Here is a 25,198-nt window from a genome sequence, read left to right on the forward strand (position 1 = left end):
AGCATTTCACATACTCTGAACTTTTTTATTTCCTTGTTTAGTCTATTTCTTCCCGCACTCCCAGAAGCCTGCAACTTTGTCTTAGTTCTTCAGTATCTAGAACAGTGCCTGGTGTATGGAAGATGCTCCCAAATTACTTTTGAATAACATAAGAACCGATGGCCTCCAAGGACATAAGGCAAGAGGAAACCACATGCCAAAGTTCAAGTGTGATCCTGAAGATTCCTGGAGATGGATTCCTTTTGCTACAAGGAGAAACTCGGAAGTATATTTCTAGAAGTGATGAGAGCATTCTAAAATATTCTGTAATTATTTGTACTCTCTATCTTAAAGTGTTCATGATGGTATAAGGATTCAGAAGGGAAACCTTTAAGCCTAGTGCTTTGATTTAATTATGGGGACAGAATGAAAATATGGATTTTTGCGAGAAAGAACACTAAAAGTGGCCCATATTGGCCCTGGGATAGCCCCTCTTTAAAGAGGCAAAATGCAGTTTGGAATATGTAGTTTGAGAAGGACTTGCTGCATTGTAAGGACTGTGAAGAAATTTGTGAGGTCTGTGAGAATGACACTGTTTTATTCCTCTATATCATGCCATCACCCAGCAAAACTCCTGGCAGTAAAGATGGGAGGTGGAAACATTTGAGGAACTTCATGAAATGCTTTAGCATCCACATCACAGAAGTGAAGTCAGGCCAACCCAGCAACTACCTGCCACTGTGGCAAATGTACCATCTGAAGAGCCTTTCATTTTCTAGGAGGCAAGTGACAAACCACAATGCTGTAATTTCTTACTCATTTGACCAAACAATCCCAATCGTGTTGTGCTAATTTCGACCAAAGGCATAGAATGGGCATGTCTGCTCCCTATTCCTAACTCACTGAACTGAGCTTAGGAACAATTTGGGAATGGGGACTGTGGCCCATATTGTATCTGTCACAGACCAAAAAAACACACACACATAAGTACCCTAGTTTATAAATAATAGGCCCTCTAAGAACCCACATGACACCCTGAGCACTGGATAGTACTTCTGAAAGTTCTGAGACAGCTGAAAATCACACACAGGCAAGCAAGTCTCTGCTTAAAACATATCTAAGGATCTGTGCATGCATTGTTTATTCCAGCAACTTTACGGAATAAATTACACACAACAAATTAGTTTCAGATGGTAGGATATGAATAGCTTTGTGAAGTATAAGGGAAAGTGAACTCCCTCTTTTGACCCAACTACTTCCCATCTCAAGCATCTAAGACTCAGAATCCAGAGGTAATTCATTTTTAAAAATGCAATGGAGATCAGAAAGTTAATAAGTGGTGAGGATTAAAGATTTCAAAATGCAATTTATGAGTATTGTTTACTCATTATGCTGTTCTATGATTTCTGGTTGTTGTTATATGCAAAACCATGGGTAAAATTGAACCCCTCCTTCCTCCTTCCCTTCCTTATGCACAACAATCAAAAATAAATCTCTTCCTGGGGCCGGCCCCGTGGTCGAGTGGTTAAGCTCATGTGCTCCACTTCAGCGGCCTAGGGTTTTGCCAATTCAGATCCTGGGCGCAGACGTGGCACTGCTCATCAGGCCATCTTGAGGTGGCATCCCACATGCCACAACTAGAAGGACCCACAACTAAAATATACAACTGTGAAACTGGGGGGATTTGGGGAGAAAAAGCCAAAAAAAAAAAAAAAGAAGAAGAGTGGCAACAGTTGTTAGCTCAGGTGCCAATCTTTAAAAAATAAATAAATCTCTTCCTGACATTTCCTACCTGTACAGAAACTCCATAAAGGATTCAACTGAATGCACATTTTAAAATCTCTCTGCATACCCCACTGAGACAATCATTTGTATTCCAGAAAGAGATATAGTCTCTTTTTCCCCTACCAATCTTTTGTTTGTTTGTTTTTAATTAACACAGTAAAATTGACTTCTTTTGGTATATGATTTTACCACATGTATAGAGCTATGGAACCACCACTGCAATCAGGGTACAGAAAAACTCTATCACCCCCAAAATTCTCTGGTGCTACTACTTTATAATCCCCCACCTACCTTTAACCACTGGCAAACCACTGATTTGTTTTCTGTCGCCATGATTTTATCTTTTCAAGAATGTCATATAACTGTCATGTCACTTTCCACTAAGCAAAATGCCTTTGAGATTCCTGCAAATTGTTGCTTAATAGTTTCTTCCTTTTCACTCTTGAGTTGTACTCTATTGTATGAATGTATCAATTTGTTTATTCACTCACCCACGGAAGGATACTTGACTTATTTCCAGTTTGGGGCAATTATGAATAGAGCTGCTATAAACATTTGTGTACAAGTTTTGTTGTGAATGTAAGTTTTAATTTCTCTGGTGTAAATACCTAGGGTTGGGTTACTGGGTCACCTGGTACATGTATGTTTAACTTTATAAGAAACTGCCAAACTTTTTCCAGAGTGGCTGTACATAAAGTCTTTTTCATAAGTAAAATAATAAAAATTATTAGAAGTGATACCCTGATAGCTTGTTCACTCATGTTTAGCTGATTCCAATAATGTTATTTACCATAATAAAATATTGTCCCTAAAATAATAAAAAGCATTTGACTTCATTTTTTTTCTTTTCACTTTTAAAGCTTCAATCAAGTCTTTTAGGTTTTAACATGATTTTTTAAACAAAATTAGATGCTTGACAACTGTAGAAACATAAAGCCTGAGTAATCTACTTATAAATGAGGAAATTTTAATGAGAGGAAGAACCAGGGGAAAGTTTTCATCACAGCTAAGTTGGAGCAATTTAACCCAGTGTCATATGCATCAAGTCCAATTTTCAATTCATAAATAGGCCTCCCCCTCCCTTCCTCCAAAAACTTCCACCCCAGGCTAATTACAGAAGAAAACAGACCATGAGCACCAGCCAGAAAAGATTCACAGTTGCCACTCTTTAGTTGCTACTTTAATGGGAAACACATGTGCAAGATACCACCCAGGAGACAACTGACCAGTGTGCTCTGAAAAAATGAACGTCACCAGAAAATGAGCCACACAACATGGCTTATTCTCTTGGACAGGCTGAACTTAGAAACAAGGTTGATAGCATTTCTGTTCTTATATAAATATGTGCTGGTCCAAAGAAGAGATTCTGAGACAGAACTTAATCTGCAGCAACAAAGTTGAAAGGCAATGACGTGAACTAACCCTCACGACTTATCATCTCATCCACACACCCCGGAATCAGTTACCATCAAATTTGGGAAATTCGTAGCAAAGTTAACATGAGGAGAAATTCTGCAAAGGAATTGGAAGAAAGAGCATGACTGTAATTATTAAGTAATAATGCTAATACTCATTAGCTGCTTCCTACTACAGGTAGCCAGCACTATCCCAATTGCTGTACACACAGCATCACATTATATCCCTATTTTATAGGGCAGGTATTATCTCCACTATATTTGCTCAGGCTGCCATAAAACAATACATAGACTGGGTGGTTTAAACAACAGAAATTCATTCTGGAGAAGAACAAGATCAAGGTGTCAACTGATTAGGTTCTTAGTGAGGGCTTTTTCCTGCCTTGCAGACAGCCACCTTCTTGCTATGTCCTTACATGGTGGAGAGAGAAAGAGAGAGACAAGAGGAAGCAAGCTCTCTGTTCTCTTCTTAGAAGGAGTCTAATCCCATCATGAGACCCCAACCGAAAAGATTCCATCAAAACCTATCTGCCAAAAACCCCATCTCCAAATACCATTGCATTGGGCGTTAGGGCTTCAACATATGAATTTGGGGGAACACAATTCAGAACATAGCACCTACTTCACAAATAAATGATGTTTTGAGAAGTTACAGAGTTTACAATGGATCACTCAGTCAGCAATCAGCAGAGCTTGAACTTGAATCCAGAACTGTCTGACCCTAGAGAATAATATCTACTATTTATTGACTGCCCACTAAGGGCCAAGTGCGTCTACACAACATCTCTAATCTTCACAGAAAATCTTCCAAGTCAATGTTCTTCCTATTTATAGATATGGAAACTCTGGCCCAACTCTGGAACCATCTGAACCTAATTTATTGCACACAATGTATCCTAGTGGTTCTCAAAGTATGGTCCTCAGACCAGCATAATCACCATCTTTACTTGGCAACTTGTTAGAAATGCAAATTCTTGGGCCAAACAGCAGACCAACTGAATCAGAAACCCTGGGGGTGGAGTCCACAATCTGTGTTTTAACATGCCTTCTAAGTGATTCTGATCCATGTGAAAATTTGATAACCATTGGTTCCACAAATTTATTGGAATAATTAATACATTAAAAAATCAATAATAAGTGGTATATCCAAGATTCAAATACAGATCTGTTGGTGCCAAAGCTTGTGGCCTTTTGCTTTACTATACTGCCTCATCCCAACTTTACCAAGGGAAGGTCTTGGGGATGGGATGTTTTAAATGAACTGTAATTGTAGAACATGATTCTGAATTCTGCTTTGCCACTATAATGTTGATCAGTTCTCCTACCTACAATAGCGTAATACAGGGAAATGTATGAAGGACAGTCTCTGAGAATTGACAATGGTGCTTTCCAGTGATCCAAAAAACACCTCGTTGGGGGCTAGCCCAGTGGTGCTGTGGTTAAGTTCGCATGTTCTGCTTCAGCGGCCCAGGGTTCGCCAGTTTGGATCCCAGGTGCAGACCTATGCACCACTTGTCAAGCCATGCTGTGGCAAGTGTGCCACATATAAAGTAGAGGAAGATGGGCACAGATGTTAGCTTAGGGCCAGTCTTCCTCAAAAAAAACCACCACCTAGGGGCTGGCCCCGTTGCCTAGTGGTTAAGTTCGCACGCTCCGCTGCAGGCGGCCCAGTGTTTCGTTGGTTTGAATCCTGGGCGTGGATATGGCACTGCTCGTCAAACCATGCTGAGGCAGCGTCCCACATACCACAGCTAGAAGGACCCACAACGAAGAATATACAACCATGTACGGGGGGCTTTGGGGAGAAAAAGGAAAAAAAATAAAATCTTTAAAAAAAAAAAACAAACCACCACCTTGTGGTATGAACTAGAAAACCAAGCTTTGTGAAATGTTTATTTGGGCCCCACAATTTTTTATCCCATTTAGTGAAAATGAGAAATAACCTAGCATATGGAAACAGTAAGTGTGGAACAAAGTTACTTCTTAAAAAAAGTGAATTTCACCCCCTTTGTTTTATATTTGAAAATCATGTTTAATTCATGTAATCAATCACTGCATTATCTATAGATAGTTGCTGTATAGTTACACCATTTTTTCCCCTCCAAGGAACAAGACAATATTACATCCCATTTTGGAAGTCTAGATAATTTACAGAAAGGGATAGAAGTCTGTCTATAATGGAAATGGATAATTTTCAGAGAGTGGTGAATGAAGGTGCTTGATCTCACACCGAGAGCCTTTTAAAATTAGTTACAAAGTCAAAGCACATTTAAATAGGTTATTTCCAATGCAACTATGATCACTTGATCTCATGATCAATATCACCTCTAAAACAATTTATTAATATTAACGTTATTAATGAACATGTGCTAGACCCTGTGCTCAGCCTTTTACATGTGGTAAAACTCATTTAATCATCACAAACATGTGAGGTGGGTTCTAGGATTATTCCCATTTCACAGATGAGGAAATTGACCCAGAGAGGTTAAGAAACTTGCCAGAGCTCCTTCAGGCATGACTCTAGATTAAGCCTATTAAAAAGTACTTGAGGGGCCGGCCTGGTGGCGCAGCGGTTAAGTGCGCACGTTCTGCTTCAGCAGCCTGGGGATTGCCGGTTTGGATCCCAGGTGTGGACATGGCGCTGCTTGACAAGCTATGCTGTAGTAGGCATCCTATATATAAAATAGAGGAAGGTGGGCATGGATGTTAGCTCAGAGCCAGCCTTCCGCAGCAAAAAAAAAAAAAAAGGAGGATTGGTGGCAGATGTTAGCTCAGGGCTAATCTTCCTCAAAAAAAAAAAACAGCACTTGCTGAACATTCATTCAGACATGAACCCTTGGCTCTGGATGGACTCAGTGTTGCTCTGCACCTGGATTAGTTCCAAAGGTCCATCTGTGAGCCTGCCTGACCCCCAGGGTGGTTCAGCACAGCCTTCATTGCTTTGGCACTCCATCTGGGTAGAATGAAGAAGAACAGAAAAGTGATGATGTGGTGGACCCAACAGTACCCTCATTCGCGTGGGAGACAGAGATCAAAGTGATATAAAGAGACAGAGTGGGAACTGTAGTTCTATTTGCCTGTTTGTTTTCCACTTGGTTTTGAAAACAGGGCTATTAATCATTTAGTTTGTGGTTTTGGTAATTTCACTGACTCCTAATACATTTGAGTCAATGAGGCAACGATTAGCAAGATCTGTGAACATTCAAACTTATATGAAAGACGAATTTTTTTGCTTCAGAATTGTAGACGGATGTGACTTAAGCCCTAATTGGGAGAGACTTTATGTAATTTATAATAGCAGATATTCTTTTAAGTAAACGTCTCCTGCTTTTTAATTCCATCTACCAAAAACAAAAGCTGTTTTCAGCAGAGCATGTTGAGGTGAAAAGGGCTTTCCAAAGAAACTGTTGTGTGTGAATTTTGATTCTGTCCTAATTTGGGAAGTTCATCTGAGCCTGAGATCATTTTGTGCAGCTGACAGGAAGTTTGCTCAATGCCTTTTGCCTTTCACATCCACCCCCTCCAGCTCTCTTTATCTCTACAGACAGATTTCCCACTTTCATTCTTTTCTCCCTTCCTTCTTCCTTCACTTCACACGTGCCTCCACTCCTCCCAGCCACTCTGACTGTATTCGTTGACACCATAAGGAACACTGTTAGCAAAGTAGGAAAGGGTTTTGTAACATTTTGAGAGCTTTTCTTGCAGTAATTAAGGGCTTATACCTGGCCTGGCTAGACTTGTCATCGCATGTCATGTCCAGACTCTCTAACACTGTGTAGACTGAGAATCTTAATTGAGTCTCTCTTTCATCATTCCTTTGTAAGCATTTGAGCTCACTGAATACACTGAGAGCTTCAGAGAGAGCAAAGATCCAGTGTCTGCTCTCAAGGAGCTCATACCCACCTGGGGCAGGGGCAGGGGTGGGGCGGGGGGAGCAGTAGGTGTATGGGTAACAAAGCTCTCCATAGTTAATCTGGACCCAAGTTGATTCATTTAGAAGGTGATTTTCTTTAAATTCCTTTATGAAAAACGTCCTGTTGGGCATCAGACTCACAACAAATCTCCCTGGGTTAAAGATGATAAGTTATTGGTTAAATGATGGGTTTTGGAATCAGATCTACTTAAGTCCAAATCCCAACTCTGCCTTTGAGAAGTTACTGAACCTCACGGAGTCTCAGTTCTCTCTACTGTAAAATGGAAATGAAACCTGCCTCAAGAGTCTGCATGAGGATTAAATGAGAAAATGTTATACAAAGCACCTGGCATAATTCCTGGTACACAGGAGGTGCTCAATAAAGATTTGTTTCCCCTTGTTTTCCTCCTCTCTTCCCAAACATCACAGGAAGAGGGGTGTGACCTCTTAGTGAGAGGACACAAAAGAGTCTCTAATAATATTAAGCACCTCAGTGTCACCTAATCCATCCCAGGCCCTATTGGAAGCACTTAACTCACTTGATTCTCCCCCAAACCCTATGAGATAAGTGCTATTATTATCATCTCCGTTTCATAGATGAAGAAACTAAGGCACAGAGATGCCAAGTAACCTGCCAAGCTCTCACAGCTAGTATGTGGTGGGACTGTGATTTGTACCCAGGTTATCTAGCTCTTAACCATCATGCTATTAGGAGGCAGATCATGAGAAAGGCACTACCTACAGCTGGAGTCTGAGTATACAAACTGGCAGTCCTCAGATAATGGACTCTGATTTGCATGGTATATTAAAAATCAGAAGAGTTCCCATTAAAACCTATATTTCTGACTTCTCTCAAAAAAAGTTGGAAGATATGGCAATACGCAGCACACATCCTCATGGAAACAAGCCCCTGACTAGTGACTATTCTCTGGACTGAGCATATGCTCTCTAGATCACCACAGTTGCCAATGTTCACAGTTGTATTAGGCAGGCCCTGCTTTACTTCTTATCTGTGCATGCATTTGAGCTTGTGATCCAGAATTAGGCAATGCTCTAAACGTAGTTTTTTCCATTAAGACACAAGAACTATGTTCAATAAAGTACGCCCAATTATTGAAATGTTTGAATGACACGAAAGAACAAATGAATGTAGGAAAGAGGTCTGAGTACAAAAGCAATCAACAACCAGGTTCAAATCATAACCACTTGCTTAAGCTTGGATAAGCCTTTGAGCCAAATGTGCAGGAACTGTAAACCTCTGCTGTTATTCTCCACATCCCCACACCTAAACAAAAAGTCAAAAATGCAGGTTTCCTTATAGGTCATGGGACTGAGACCCATTTACTGTCAATGTTAAAAATATCCTTCTTTGGGGGCTGGCCCCGTGGCCGAGTGGTTAAGTTCGCGCGCTCCGCTGCAGGCGGCCCAGTGTTTCGTCGGTTCGAATCCTGGGCGCGGACATGGCACTGCTCGTCAGACCACGCTGAGGCAGCGTCCCACATGCCACAACTAGAGGAACCCACAACGAAGAATACACAACTATGTACCGGGGGGCTTTTGGGGAGAAAAAAAAAAGGAAAAAATAAAAAAAAATCTTTAAAAAAAAAATATCCTTCTTTGTTCAGCATAGCTAGAAAAGGCAGTTTAAATTTTCATGTACTGCTTAACCTGAACAACATCATCTAAACACTTTTCTTCTTCTAGCTCTTTAGGCCTTGCTTATTGGCATAATCTTGGACGGCAGACAAAAATTCAGCAAAACTCTCCTAGAAACCTGGAAAACGTAGGGAGGGAAAGGCATGGAACCTTCTCTGGACAAGCCTCTGAGAGAAGAAGAATCAACTTGATTTACAAGTAAAGAAACTGAGGCTAAAAAGTTACCCAAGACCACACAGCCAGCTGACCCAGCATATTCTGAACTCAGTCTGTGTTCTTTCCAAGACTTCACACTACCTTCCTCAGAGCCTATCTATGTGAAAATCATGTTTAAAGAAGGAATCTGTAGTATCACCATTTGTACCAAAATGATATCACACATCCTGTATTTAAGAGTCTTCCTGACAAATGTATCTTTGGTCAAGAGAGAGCTCTAATATTACTTATCAATGATCCTGCCTTTGTAACATGTGAATTATTTTTTGTTTTAGCTTCTCAGTTTTATTAAACTGAAATCAGGAAAAATCTCATCTTTTTACCAATTTATGATCATTTTTTAAATTATGAACCTGCAGTAATGCTTATTGTATTTACAAATTCTCTAAGTGAAAATTTTAAAACCATTTTCCTCCTCTAATCTCTCCCATTCTGCCTTCTTAGAAGTACACAAAGCATTTCAACCACTCCCAAATTCCCTCTTGTAATACCCTTAATGATTCTGAAATATTTTGTTATTCCCCAAACACCGCCCTAAAGACAAATCATTGGACTCCAGGCTCTTTACACTGCCAAGTTGAATAGAGTTCAAATGTTCTATCTAACCAAACTCTAACTTACAACAAAGACACATATAGTAGATGACGTGTAAGATATTCCGAAAATACCAAGGCAACAGGAAAAAAAAGTCTGTGTCATCAAGATGTCCTCCCAGAACTTCTTGTAATCTGGAATAATCATTTGTATCAAGATCCTATAAACTGATCATAGCACACATGTGTATATCCATATAACTAATAACACAAATCGACTTTCATTTTAGTAATGTGTAGCTTAAGATTTCACATATCCAAAACAATTAATATTATAAAATTTATGACTGTTTCTCTACTTTAGATATCAAAGCATGCACAAGGACTTGAGAGGAAAGCAAAACAAGAAAAATAATCTTAGCCTGATGAAATAAAAATTTTAAATAAAATTATAAATGATTGAAAGTATAACCTCGCTTTCCGAATTAACCATTCCAAAGCATGGTATGAAACAGAACACAGAAAAGACATTTTCCAAAAAGATGTGGGACCTACTAGGATTTCCTTTTATGTTAAAAAATGATTCATGGAAGAAGAGTTTTCAGAATGACCAAAGCATAGCCAGGCACTTCTTCCACCAGAATATCCACCAAAAGGCACACTTCCCCTGACCTGGAAGTTTTATTTCAGACCCAGTTCTTGCCCAACCTGATCCCACCTAGAAGATCTTTGGAGACATTTAAAGTTTATGGTAAGTTCCCTTATTATTTTCAGAACCATATGAACATAAAAGCAAACTGTGTAAAGCCACATAAAGTGATTGAATTTAAATTTCTCCAAACTATAAGCACTTGAAAACCAAGATTCTCCTTTTCCCCATCACTGTTGTACTGCTTGCACCTAGAATAATGCACAGCACATAGCGATACTTAATAAATTCAGTACTTGTATGAATACTGACAAATTCTCACAAGACCAATGGGGCAGTTGTACAAACCTCCCTGCAGCCCTGCTATTTTCAAAGGTTTCATCATACACTTCCCCTAATGGCTCTTCAGTTCACTAATCATAAAGCCACATAGCCAGAAAGGAAAGAAATCCCAGAGACTGAAAAGCAGTTTGCCCTGTCCATCAACTCACATATTTATAGAGTTTTAAGTTAAAAGGGATGTTGGAAGTTGCCTTTGAACTCTCCCCTTTTCATATGAGGAAACTGAGGTCTAAGCTCTGGGGTTAAGTGACTTGGCCTGGATTATCTCGCTGAGAGCTGCCAAAGCTCTTCCTGTTATTTCCTATATCTACCTCTGCAGTTAATTCCCACCATTTCCCCCAAAAAAGTATTTGTAGACATGAGGATTTCCTCTTTAAAATCCTCCCAGAAATCTTCCCTGGGGCATGGTAGAAGGGGCCACAATGTTAATATAATCTACCAATAGCCGGGGAGGGGGTTGCTCAACTGAAAGGTATGTGTTGACTGACCTGCAGGGTTTCACTTTTTGGGGTAAGGTCTTTTGAGTCCATCTGAAAACTTGAAATGTTTTATTACTCTTACATTATTTTGTGAATAACTCCAAGGGGAAAAAAATACCATTGTTTCCTGCAAGTATTGAAACAGAGGCAAAAACCTCCCATTTGGCCACAAGAGGGCAGCTACAACATTTCCTCCTTGATCATTGCAGTTCCAAACCATGACAAATGGCATTTTAGGGCGCAGCCTGCCATAGAATCACAGAGAGCACCTTTCAAGTGAATTCTCAATATGTCACAAAACATTCTCTCACGGTGTTTCTTGGGACTTTTCTTGTTTTATTTTTAAACAAATTATTTTCCAACTTCTTTCTAGATCTAGAGAGCCCTCTTTTAGAACTCTATGCCAAAATTACCATCTACAAAGATCTTTGGAGACCAATAAATCGTTAGGCTAATTTGGAAACCCACAGAAAATGTTTTATTTTAATTATGTTTGACCCCAGATAAAAATAAAAAACAGTAATGATCATCTCATTCTGCCACACTTAATAAAGTTTGTTCTAAGCGCCTTACAGGATTTGCCAAATATTTGCCTCGTCTCATAGCCTTCATTCGTCATTTCCATTTTCATGATATCCTGAAATCTTTCAAGTCAAAATTTACTGTGGAATTTTATCACTGAGCTAAACAGTGGGAGGTCTGCAAACAAAAAGCAGAGATTAGTGAGAGCTAAATTCCATATCCTTATAGTTCTACAAAAACACAAAATCAAATTTATTTCATTTTTTAGGTGACTAGAGTAGGGAGTTAAATTGAAAAGTAAATGCTAAGTTTTGCGTGTGTGTGTGTACTCGCTAATAATTATTGATAGCTAGTTTGGATGTTTACTAATTTTTTAATAGTTTTTGAAGATGTACATAGAGGTGTATTTCCTTCAAGTTTTCCATGGGGGCCTTCCCTAACCATCTATTTAAAGTTGCAACCCCTTGCTTCCCCCACATATCCTGTCCCCATTCCCTACTGCATTTTTCTCTATAGTATTTATCAACATCTGACATACTATATATTTTGTTTGGTTTCTATTAGTCTCCTCCACAAACACCCCCTCCTCAACTAGAACAAAAGCCTATGACAAAGGGAATATTGTCTCCTTTTTGCCATGATCTCAAAGCTTAGAATAGTGCTTGGCACATGGTAGGAACTCAATTCAGCAACATGGTGAAATCACAAAAATTGAAACATTTTTACTAGAAACTGATATTTCTAAATCTCTGGTATTGCTAATCTGCTTTAGGACATTTAAGGAGGCAGCCTTAAAATAGATAATAACCCACTTAATCAGAACTGAATCTATTTCTTAAAGCAAGTAACTTAAACAATAACGTGAGTTTGTCATTATTGCCGAGAGTATCCTCGTGAATGCTCAGACTCAGCTGGGTCCTGTTTTCCAGAAGTCAATCAAACTTGGGATGAATTCTCAGTGAACATGGTCCTCCAAGAGCTGTCACAGCATCACATTAGCAAAGCAGGGGCATAAGGGAAAGAGTAGTGACTTAGCAATAGATCGTAGTTCTAGTACTGCCTGTGCCACTAGCTAACAAGGGGTGAGGAGATCTATTTAAATTGCCTGTGCCTTAATGTGCTTATCCAAAAAATGGGTATAATACCATCCTGGCCTATATCACAGAATTCTGGTATCTCATGAAATAGTGAAATGTGAAAGTGTTTTGGTAAGTATGGAGTATTTTTCGAGTGCAAGACATTACTAAAATTAGTGTTTCTTGTTCTCCGCTATGTAGTGCCACCATTTGGTATGGCCAATCTACTATATTTAACAGTTTAATGGACAGCTGTAGGCTAGATGCAGTTCTATCAGTTAAGAGATATTTGTCAGGCCCTCCTTGGTGCCCAGCCCCCAGACCTCTTCTCATCACAGCTGGGTTTATTTGACCCTGAAAGCTCTGCCCCGTCTCTAGGATAAATCCTGATTGGAAACAGAAGGGATTTAAGAGAGTTGTAGCCCTATAACAAGGAATTCACATCATGTCACAGTAGTAACCATGTGCCCCAATGCTGGTAACTAAGCATCTTTTTTCTTTTCCTACTGATAATCAGATCAAGAATTCAGCTCCTGGGGGCCGGACTGGTGGCACAGCGGTTCAGTGTGCACATTCCCTTTGGCAGCCTGGGGTTCACCAGTTCGGATCCCAGGTATGGACATGGCACTGGTTGGCAAGCCATGCTGTGGTAGGCATCCCACATATAAAGCAGAGGAAGATGGGCACAGATGTTAGCTAAGGGCCAGTTTTCCTCAGCAAAAAGAGGAGGATTGGCAGCAGTTAGCTCAGGGCTAATCTTCCTCAGAAAAAAAAAGCATTCAGCTCCTCTTGGAAGTATTTTCACAGTAGGTATTTGCCTTAGTCCATTCAGCTGCTATAACAAACTACTTTAGACTTGGTGGCTTATATACAACAGAAATTCATTTCTTATGGTTCTGCAGGCTGAGAAGTCCAGGATCAAAGAACTGGCAGATTTAGCATCTGATGAGAACCCACTTCCTAGTTCATAGATGGCTGTCTTTTTGCTGTGTCCTCTCATGGGGTCTCTTTTATGACATTAATCTCATTCATGAGGGCTCCACTCTCATGACCTATGCACCTTCCAAAGGCTCCACCTTCAAATATCACCACCCTGCGAATCAGGTTTCAACATGTTAATTTGGCGGGATGCAAGTATTCAGTCTATAGCAATATTCAATAAATATTTGCCAAACAAATGAATGATAAATGGCTTTATGCCAGTCTCCCCATAGGTTTGGAACTCTACTAGGCCCTTGCCAGTATTTCCTTCACATACACACCTCTTACCTGCTGACAGAATCCTTAATGCTGTCTGACCAATCAGCAAATTACACTTCTGAGAATCACTTCTTCCTCAATTCCTACCACTATCCTCAACCACCTTTGGGACTTCTCACTTAGTCCATTAGACTCTGTAAAGCCACTGCTGCCTGATCTGTTCTTGGTTGCCATACCCAGGGGATACCATGTTCTAATTGCCATTCTGTACTCCATCAGGACAGCTACAACAGGTCGGTATTCTCAGGGCCTGCCTCACTTTGTTCCTGTTCCAACTCATGGTTTGTCTCAGACCCCACGACCCTCATTATGGTTAACTAAAAGGAAGCTGTGTAGTCACGCCTATCATGGGCAGGGCCCTGAGAACATACCAAACAGTGCAAGTGATCCCGAACTTCAAAAAATGTTATGTTCCAAAAGTTTGTTTGTAAATAGGTTCTCTAGCCCCGGGGAATGCATTTCCCAAGCCATCACAACAACTCATCTATTTTAATAGTCATTCCTTCAAAAATATTCATTGAATATTTCCCCATGTGCACTAGTCACTGTTCCTGGCAAAAGAGAGACAAAGAGAAATGAGACTCAGTCCCTTCCCCCCAGAAAGTCACAGAACAATGAAAGAGACAGTAGTAGAAGCAAATATTATATATACAATGTTGCATGTGTGAAAATAGAGGACTATCCACAGTTCAGCAAGAACAAGAAAGAAGAGGTGATCCCTCTCCCTAGGCCAATCAGGAAGGTTCCACAAAGAGACATTCCTGCTGAGGCCTGAAGAATGAGGAAGTGCACCAGACAGATGAAGGGAGAAGGGTGTTCCTGGTATGTGATTGTCAGGCTGCCAGACCAACACCCAAGCATCAATTTAACCCCTAATGTAGCCCTGCCAATGCTGCAGCACTGTCAGAGACAGACAGAGAACAGGTTTCCATAGGCTGGCCTGGGAAAACTTGTTTCTGCTGGGAAATTAGTTCTAAAACCTTCAATAAAACAGAATTGGCCCTGGGCTCATGCCAACACACACATACATGCACACACCCCACTACCACCACTCATCATCTGGGGCAAAAAAGAAAAGTGACTCAGTGACAGCAGCAGCAATTCTTGTGCCTTTGCTTTCTTGAAAAATACTAGCTGATCCTGTGAATGCAAGGTCATGAGTAAGGCTTGGTAGAGACTGCAAATGCCAGACAGGTCCACACCCCGAGGAGCTTAATAACTAGCTGTATAGACAAGACTCATGCATATAAAGTAACTAAGAGCTTAAGGCAGTAGCTGCCAAAGGAATGACGCATGCTATAAGCACTATACTCCTAGTCATCACTGCTTTCTTCAGAGAATAATTCAGTTTAGTTCAACAAGTGTTTTATATTAATGCCCACTGCAGGTCTGTTGACGATGTAAGGCTGCACTCTGAATTTCACAGGGCAGCATCCACCAAGTTCTGTAAATGCAAATAAGTTTTCCTCCCAAAAGTATTAGGTTAAGTCAACTCTGGAAAGACTGTGGGGGGCCTAATTAATCAGAATTCTGTTTTACTCAATACGGTAAATACATCAACACTGAATAGGTATGAGAAAGAATTTCCCACCAGTTGGAGCTGTCAGAATTAGAATGAACCGCCTTGGGAGGTAATAAGTTTCCCGTCAGCCTAGATAATTACTTGGCAGTGATTTTGTAGGGGTGACTCAAGCATTCAATGACCAGTAGGCTCCCTTCCAATCCTGTGATTGTGTGAACTTCTGCAGCTCCCACGTGATAGCACAATAGACAAATCTGGGAACCCACACTGCAGAACTGTCACAATGTTGAAGATTAGCCATGAGTTAGGCTCATTTAGGGTACAAGAGCCCAGTCTGAATAGTGGTGAGGAAACAGAGAGAATGGGAATGTATAACTTCTACCAAGAGCCTGACCAAATTCCTGGGGTTAGAGTGTCTGGGAGAGCCTCAGACTGCCAAAAGTCATTAGTACTCAAAGGGGATCATGGATATTAGATAAGGAGCATCCCATGACAAAGACTAAAGAACTAAATATGTAGCCCCTTGAAGAAGATATATGTAGGGTTCTAGAGTATTTTGAAAGGCTCATCAGATGTGAGCTCTCCTGGTCCCCATAGTGAGAGGCCATCCTGGACGTTAGGACATTCAAATTCTTGGGAACATCCAAGCAAAGGTGTCGGCAAAGATGTGCCCAAGAAGAGATCATCTTCAAAGTGAAACAAGCAGGGGGTGAACAAGGCCAAGTTATACAGGCCCCCTGAGTAAATGATATAATCATAGGATGGTGATTGTAAAAGAGAGGCAACAGGGTGAGGGTCCTGCACAACCAAGGAACAAGCTGCTGAAAATCCTGGTGTCATGTGGCACATCAGAACAAACTGGAAAGAATGTAATTCGCTGAGCTCCAGGTTTCCTGTATCTAAAGCAAGGCAACTGCATCGACGCAAGCATGTTGGCTAACATGCTATCAAGTAAGAAAAAGAGCCCACATTTGGATCCCTATTTAACCAGTTCCAGGTTCTGTAACTGAGAGTGTTTAAATCCTGTGAGCTTCAGAAAGTAGGGGACTGAATTAGAAAATTTTCATGAAGTCCCTTCCAACTCTAAGATCTATAATCCCAATTCACAAAGGAGAACATCTTATAGTAGAAGAAAACAGTTATCAAACAGATCATCACAAAACATTCTGGAAGACTCTAAATAAAGCCAAAACCTTGATTTCTGAATTTTCATCTGTGACTTCTCCTTTTTATTCCTGTTTGGACTAAATTGTGGTTTAAATAGTTAAGCCAAATGAATGGAAGTGAAACTAATACGCCGCACACCAGCAGCATTCTTATTTTTGTGGGGAAAGAAAGCAAATATGTGTTATTTGATCATGTAGGAAAGATCAATCTACAAAGCTCCCAAGGATAAAGCCCAGTTAAATCAATAGGGGTTCTGCCCAGTGCCCAGGGAAACCCATCAAGAGGAGCCAAATTATTTCTTTTTTTAAAAAAGCTATCAACTAACATTACAAATCATTTTCTATTCTCAAGAGAATTGCCTAGGATTGCAAAACTTGATAATTACTGATTCATGACTGATTTAGGAAAAACATCGGCTTAAGTAATCAGGCCAGAGTACTGCTGCTGACCGCAATGCTGGCAGGAAACCTATCCTTTCTTTCATCATTCCTTTCATGAATGTTTAACATTCTACAAAATTTAGCTTTTAGCCTATTAACAGTGGTTTGATTTTTCCAAAAGTTGGGAATACAGAACATACTAGTTCCGTGTTATCAAGCACCTATATATTCTCTGACTTTTATTCAAGCATCACTAAGCAGAAACCTAGGAAGTTATGGGAAAGTGATTCCAGAAATCAGACTTGGTAAGACATGGACTGTTTTCTGTAACATATCAGACCTCAGACTCTTTGAAGGGACTCTACAAACACATAAACATCTCCTCTATAAACTGACAGTACGTTCTGTATAAACCAGCAGGAAGAATTTAATTAATGTTTTGAGCCGACCCTACACATCACAAGCTGCACATACCTACACCAGGGTAATGCACGCTTCTCTTATATAAGCTTTGCTAAACAATTACTTCATTTGGTGGGCAGATAACACGACATCAGAAAATGTTCATCTGTATATGCCTCTGGGAAGACGTTTCCTATAAGGATAAGTGAATCTCATGTCTGCAGAGAGAAAGTTATTCCCTCTCTGTTGGAATTGTTTTTCTGCTTAAAATTAAGAAATTAAGAATATTTTCTTTTCTGCAGAGGAATTACAGAGAAATTCAAGCCAAAAGACTGTCCCACAGATTCAAAGAGACTGCCTCTAAAACCATATCAAATTTTCTTTTCAGATCTTTTTTTTCTGAGATTCTGCTTTCCAAGTAAACACTTTCTTGTTAGTGAAAAGCAAATCCTTGTCATCTACTAGTTTCTACTATCAGTCCTTAAATGCATGTATTAAAAAAACATCTGAATTGTAGGTCTATCCACTAAGACACACCATCAGTGTTCTTGGAGGAAAAAAGTCAAGTATCTAAAGAGAAAATTTAAGTAAACATTTTAGCAGGGCGGTGTAAATAGGTAGTCTTATAGATTGCTGAGGTGCAAGTTGACGAACTCTGTTACAAGAAACTGGACAAAATATATTAAGGTTTTAAATGTTTATACCCTGGATCCAAAAAGTCCATTTTGGAGAACTTATCACTAAAAAAAAAAATCTAGACTAACATAAAGCTTTGTGCACAAAGATATTTACTGCAGCATTATTTAAGAAAAACACAGAAACAACTTAAATGTTGAACATAGGAAAATGATTAAGGAAAAATTAATATAATCTCTCAACAGAATATTTGAGAAATATTCGTGAACATTAGTAATAACAATAAAATGCTTATATTATAATATTAAACTTAAAAGCAGAAGACAGACATATTATATATTATAGATACATACACATACACATTTGCTTTTAATTGTGCTTATAAAAATAAACACTAAATCTCTACCTGTAAAAAAAAAAAATGAAAGAAAATACTGAGTAAATTTTTTCTCCTTTCACCTTCTCTATATTTGAGGAATTCTAAACAGACACAGATTAGCATTGATGCTCAGTATTCCTGACCAAAATTAGATTAGACCTGAGGGAAGTCAGATATGAAGAAAAAATTTGGTGGCATTAATATGTATTGAATTAATTCAGAATTAATTCATTCAATGAATAGTTGTATGAATTGACTGTGGGAGGGAGGAAGGGAATTATAGAAGTCATAGTTAAACCAAGGGAATCATCTAGTCCACATTATGCCGCAGCAGGAAGAATGAACCTTGGGGAGACCAAGATGTAATTTAAGAACTGGAATAATATAGCAGCAGAGAATTCATAGGAAGAGAAACTTTCAACAAGGCAAAGAAGATGACAAACGGTAATGCTGCAGAGATGCGGTGAGGTCAAGGAAAAGAAGGAGAGGGGGAAAAAAGGCATTAGATTTAATAAGTTAAAGGCTAATGGAGAAACTAAGGAAAGAAATCAAATCGCAGAGGATGAGTGGTGAGGAAATGGAGGCAGTGGCTGCAAAAGGAGACGAGAAGGGGCAGCAGATTAGACCCAGGGTCATTTATTTTATCCTTTACAAAATGAGAGACCAGTGTTAGTTTGGAGGCAAGAGGGGGATAGGCCAACCATGAAAGACAGAAGACTCCTGTCCCCTGCCTGCCCCTAACAGTCAGAGGCTGCCCACATACCTGCATCTGACACAGAAATGCACCTCAAACTGGTTCTAAGTACATTTGGGACCCTAAACCAGCCATTGACACAGATCATCCCTTTTAATCAAACCGTGCTTGTGCTACTCCACACCTGTGCTCACATGGCTCTTCCCTCCCTCTGACACTGTTCCTTCTCTGCCTCTTTCATGGGTTCTCCTCCTCTGCTCCCCTCAAATGTCAGGTTCCATGGTCCATCTGTGGTCCTTGTATTAGTCTCCTAGGACTGCCATAACAAAGTGCCACAAACCGGGTGGCTTGAAACAACATAAATATATTCTCTTAGAATTCTGGAGGCTAGAAGTCTGAAATCAAGGTGTCATCAGGGCCATGCTCTCTCTGAAGGCTCTAGGGGAGGATCCTCCCTCATCCTGATAATCCTTGATGTCCCTTGGTTTATATTGGCATGACTTCAATCCCTGCCTCTGTCTTTACATGGCCCTTTCCACTCTGTGTGTTTCTTTTTTCTCTTGTTAGAAGGACACTAGTCATTGGAATTAGGGACCACTCTAATCTAGTATGACTTCATCTTAACTTAACTGATTACATCTGCAAAGACCTTATTTCCAAATAAGGTTACAACCTGAGGTTCTGGGTTGACATGAATTTTGAGGGAACACTATTCAACCCCATACAGTCCTCATGCATTCCTCAGCGAATGGCCATTCCAGTGTGGTCTCATCTACCTCCAATCCACCTACTCTCTGATCATGACTCTGAAATCTGTATCCCAGGCTCAGTCTCAGCCTCTCTGTCCAGGCTTGTATTTCCTGTGGCCTACTGAACATAGTTGAGTGAGAAATCCACAGGCCCTTTAGACAAAACATGTTCACTTCCAAAAGAGAGCCCATTGTGCCTCTTGCGTTTTCTGTTTTAATTTGTGATAAATCCATCTGGTCTTCCAAATGAAAAATCTTAGCATTATCTTCAACTTTCTATTCTCCCTAATCACCTCCCACCACATCTGATCCAGCAATAGACCCTATGGATTCCATTTCACAAACTTTATTCAAATTTGACCTCTACTTTCCACCTCCACTGCTAAGGCCTTAGTCTGGGCTCTCAATCTTTCTTTAGACTATTCAGGCAACAAATGGGTTCAACTCAGTAAAATAATTATAGGGCACCTACCATGTGATAGTGTTGGGAATACCAAGAGGGATTAAACACAACCTTGCCTTTTTGTAGCTTCCAATCTCAGCTGTTCTCCCTGCCACCAGGCTTAATGTATTTTCGTGGAAGAAATAAGAATCCAAATCTGAAACCAAATCTGAGAATGTCACTCTGGGGCTTACAACTCTCTTTTGATTCCCTTTTTCCTACAAGATGAAATGTTGGTCCTCCCCTAGTCGTAAAAGATGTTTCATAATCTCCTTCTCCATGTGCCACACCCCTCACCCCCAGCCCCCTGTCACTGCCATGGTAGCATCTTGCTCCTTCTAGATCCATGCCTAGGAGGAGTGCTTTCTTTGATCTAAAGTGCCTTCTCCCTTTTGTGCCCTGGCAGGCCTCCGCCTAGCTTTAAAGTGCAGTTCAGATGACCCCTTTCTTCTTACCTCCCATCAAAATCCAACAGAGTCCGTGTGCCTTCACAGGACTTTGTTCCAATCCTTATATGAGCACATTTAACACACTGTGTTTAAATTTATCTTTTTATCTGTCTGTCTCCATCACTAGACATGAACTCACAGAGGACCAGTACCAGATAGTACTCATTTATCTTGGTCTTAATGAATGTGATTATTAATGCATCCCAGCCTCTGCTTTATCTGAATCCTACCCAAGATTCAGGGTAGGACTGACTCAATCCCAGCCCCTTCCCCAGACTTTTTTGGGCCACTCACTCCAGGCCATGAGTCTCTCTCTCCTTGGAATGGCCACACCACTTACCTTCTGTTTCACTAGCTTGGCATTTAAAACATGGCGCTTTGTGCTATTAGTTGTTTTCCTTTCTGATGCACTTCAGAGCTTCTTTTCCAAAGCTTAGTCCAATACTTCGCATTGTAGTAGGTGTTCCTTAATATTTGCTGATTGATAAATCTTTTAGGGGATGGAACTTTAGAGGAAAGGAGGAGAGGGATCCAGGACAGGTGGTGATTTTAACTTATAGAAAGATAAGTTATATTTCCTCCCATGAAACTAAAAGGATGAGAAGGATGATATAGGAAAATGATAAAAGAGAATACAAAGTCCTGAATAGGAAAGCTTCAATCTTATAAAAATAATCATGAAAAAATAATATACTAAGCTAATCATTCCACACAAATCTTAAATGCAGCCAAATAAAAACAAATCATAATATACTATCTATGGCTAAATAGAGAAAGAGATAGCAAGACTATGTTAACTTATATACAGTGGAACATGTCATACACATTTAACTTATGTAAAGTCACCTCTAGAGGCTTGCTAGAAAGGAGAGGGTGAGAGAAAAAGAACTGTAAAGTGTGGACAATTCTACCTGCTATTCCATTAAAGGAGCAAGGGATGCCAACTCAGTCAGATCCTCTTCCTATGCATCCCTCAAAGTACAAACAGCTCGTGATGCTGAGGCTGATTGTAAGGTCTGAAGATAAACTCAAACCAGTTTCTTCAGCAATCTATTTGTACAGTAAAGGAAACACTAACCATGCAGAACTTACTGAGACAGAGTGTATTTCAGTATCCAGTGTAGCACATATTTGTGACTACATATATTGATATTTATGGGTGATTTAAGAGACTTTCGAGGTTATGGACTTCACATAGTTTTTATATTGTGTATTGATTTTGATACCTAACCCCAAGGAAGATGTGACTCCCCTGGTTAAGTCAAATGTCTTCTACTGACACTTAACTCCCATTAGGAGCTCTTATAGTACCTGCTGTTTATACTGCTTATTTTGACATTTAGTCGTATGCTATCTTATACCACTATTTAATTGCTGAATGTTCAGATATTCCACACTCTAAGTAAGCTGGTGACAGTAACCACATCTTACGCATTTATACCCCACAATCTATATGGCACAGTACCAAGGACAAAACAAAAGTGTTTAATTATTGAAAGGTCATTTTATCAACATCACTTTCTCTATAATCCAACTCAGAGTCTAAAAGAAATAATAACTCAACTAAATGGATGAGTTTCATAGTCTGTGTTGTGCTTTCTAGGATAGACTTACAGCTGTAAAATGACTGGCAGAAGGAGAAAGGCTCTTGTTTGACCCAAAATCATTCATTAAATATTAAGTAATTGACTGTTACCATATTCAATAGAGAAGGCACAAAGAGACTCAGTATAAACGGTAATAAAAAATGACTTTGTCATCAGCATTTTTCTGGAGGGATAATAAAAAAAGGCATTTGGGAAAGAGGCCACCTTTATGAGTGGCTGGGAGGGAACATCAGATCAAGCTAAGACCCACCCATTCCTTTAGAGAAAATAGAAAACAACAGGGTAAAATCTCCCAGGATTAATCAACAAAATATAGATATATGAAGATATTAATCAGGATTTCTTCAGGCTTAACTAAATTATCATGTATCATCTCTAATTTAAAAATAACACTTTTAAAGTAAAATGAGCCTTTTGCTGCTGATTCCTGACATACTATTTCCTTAAATCCTTTCATTTTATTAATATAACTCTGTCCACAAGGCAGCAGGAATCTGATGAATATTGAGCAATTACTTAGTATCATGGGATTATAAAGATAAGCTATTTGGATAATTTAAACTAAAAAAAATAACTCTCCATTATCTCCAGCGTGGGTTTTGGGACCTGGGTTATTCAGACAATTTGGCCAACCTATGCTTCATATTACCAGAGTAGACATTCTAAATGTGCTTCTAATGCTAGAAAATTATTTCAAACTGTTTTCAACATGTTCTGTGATGAAGAGATGTAAGGTTAAATACCATCCCAGTTAAAAAGTAAGTTTGCTGCTATTTTTACTCTATTGGTCAGCTAGCTCCTTTTAACTCTTGGGTCAAAGTTTTGGGACATTAAAACAAATAAATTCTCTCTGTTTTTTCAAGCATAAATGATATGCAGTAAGCCTCAGAGAACAGAGGTTACTCATTCTGGTTATGTTTTACTTTCTTGCAAACACATACTCATGTTCAATTGAACTGCCACCAAGTGATTTTTAAGTATTAAAGGTGAACACAGCCCTCCTTTTTCAAGGATATTTTGGGGAACTGTTGTGAAACAAAATGCAAATCACTTTTTAAAAAAACTGATGTTAAATAAAAAAGTGCTAGTCAAGAAATCACTCAAAGTTTAAGCTCATATAAAAACAAGCTAAAATTAATGATGGGTAAGCACCTCATAATGTTAAACAGGAAAAACATTCAGAACTCCTGACAACGGGTTCAAATTTCCTGACCTACTGGACAACCTTCCTTTTCCACTTCTTTCCTAGATTCCATCAGGTCATATTTTTCTCTCTACAATAAACTGTCATTTATCTAGAATGCAATCAACCGGAAAGTTAAAATAAACAGGGTGATGTTTTCCTATGCTCCCTTTTGAGTTAATTTACAGGTGTTTATTGAATGCCTACTGTGCTCATAACACTGTGTTTCATTTGCCATGGGCATACAAAACATGTCACAAATGTTGCTTAGAATTGTGTAACTTCTCTTTTATGAGGAAAAGATAATAAGTAAACAAGCTTGCAGAAATGTAGTCCATAAGCAATTTCCAACACATCAAAAATGTAATTCTGATTCAATCTCTAACTGCCTTGTTCATCTATAACCACAGGGCAATAATAGTAAATGCTCTGACAGTAAGAGCATTACCACCAATAATTGTGTCACAATGAGGAATTTAATATAAGCAAGATTCTGATTTTAGAAAAACAGAAAGAATCTATACATGAGGTCAGCAAAAATTTTTAGTTTCCCAGGGTTTCCTGTTTTAATGCCCTATTTGAGGTTATCCTGGGAATTTTTGAGGAAAAAGCTATCTTCCACAGTAGGCACTGTCAAATAAAACCAAGGAACTGAAAGTCCTTCCTTTTTCCAAGAGTACAAAGGAAATTAATATAATTTTAAAAACATTAAACCATTCATTTGATAATTGGTTTTCCATGATATTCAGCTATCAAGTAGGGTGAAAATAACTTCAGCCTTTCTTATTTCATATTTCTATTTTTTGACAAATTACCTAGATGTTGGGACAACAAGTTAACTATTTGGGAAAAAATAAAATTAGATTTCTACTTTTTGTGTTTCATCAAAATACATTCTAAATGAATTATATAATATTTAAGACATAAAATGACAAAATAAAAATATATGTACATATTTGAATATTCTTGTATTTTGGATCAAAATATCCTGTCCACAGAAGGAACACTCTGGATTCTAGATTCTAGATAAAGGAAAAAAAAAGAAGAGAATGCCTGAAAACTCATAACCTCATCAATTATCATTTGCTTTAGTAACAGAAATCACATTATCTATGTAGCCTGTTAAAAAAAAAAAAAAGATTAACAATGAAAGTAGACTAAAGTAACTCTTGATTTCGTAGTGTCCCAACTGGCATGCCGAAGCAAATGAAAATTCTTTTTGTAGAAGGTACCTGTAACCCAAGCTTCATAGACTTCCCACAGATAGAGTTCCAATGATTGTGAGTTCACAAATACAAATCATAAAACATATGAGGAATGAAACTACCATGAAAAAGAGTCAGCATAAAAACCAAGAAATTCAATCAGGCTACAGAAATTGCTGGTGTTGGAATTCATGAAGAAATAAAAGACTATAAAAAAATGGACAGGCTTAAAAAAATTAAATGTTACTTCTAGGAATTAAAACTATAATAATTAAGATTAGAAACTTAATTGTCAGGTTAATCATCAGATTAGACAACCTGAAAACCTAAAGAGAGAACCAGTGAATTGGAAGATAAATCTGAGTGCTCACATGCAGCAAAGAAAATCAAAGATTGCCATATAAAAGGGAAGTCAAAAGAGTTGGAGGAGAGAGAAGATAGAGACATGTTTAACAGGACAACCAAAAGAAAATAATAAAGAGGATGCAAGAGAATTGCTAGAATTGTGGAAAGGCATAAATCCTCAGATATAGGAATCACAACAATGATAAGAAGGAC

At 39.0% G+C, this 25,198-nt stretch overlaps 2 long non-coding RNA genes across 3 annotated transcripts in view; one reads left to right on the plus strand and one right to left on the minus strand.

The window, feature by feature from the left end:
* Positions 1 to 1,679, plus strand: part of LOC139045526 (uncharacterized) — a 41,297-nt gene extending 39,618 nt beyond the window's left edge. The window contains exon 6 of the long non-coding RNA XR_011504030.1: positions 42 to 1,679. This is a non-coding gene — a long non-coding RNA (uncharacterized lncRNA). The remainder of the gene's footprint in view (positions 1 to 41) is intronic.
* Positions 1 to 25,198, minus strand: part of LOC106832303 (uncharacterized) — a 387,667-nt gene that overhangs the window by 97,398 nt on the left and 265,071 nt on the right. The gene's annotated exons all lie outside the window — the stretch shown is intronic.

Source organism: Equus asinus, chromosome 6 (genome assembly GCF_041296235.1).
Source record: "Equus asinus isolate D_3611 breed Donkey chromosome 6, EquAss-T2T_v2, whole genome shotgun sequence".
NCBI classification, from domain to species: Eukaryota; Metazoa; Chordata; class Mammalia; order Perissodactyla; family Equidae; genus Equus; species Equus asinus.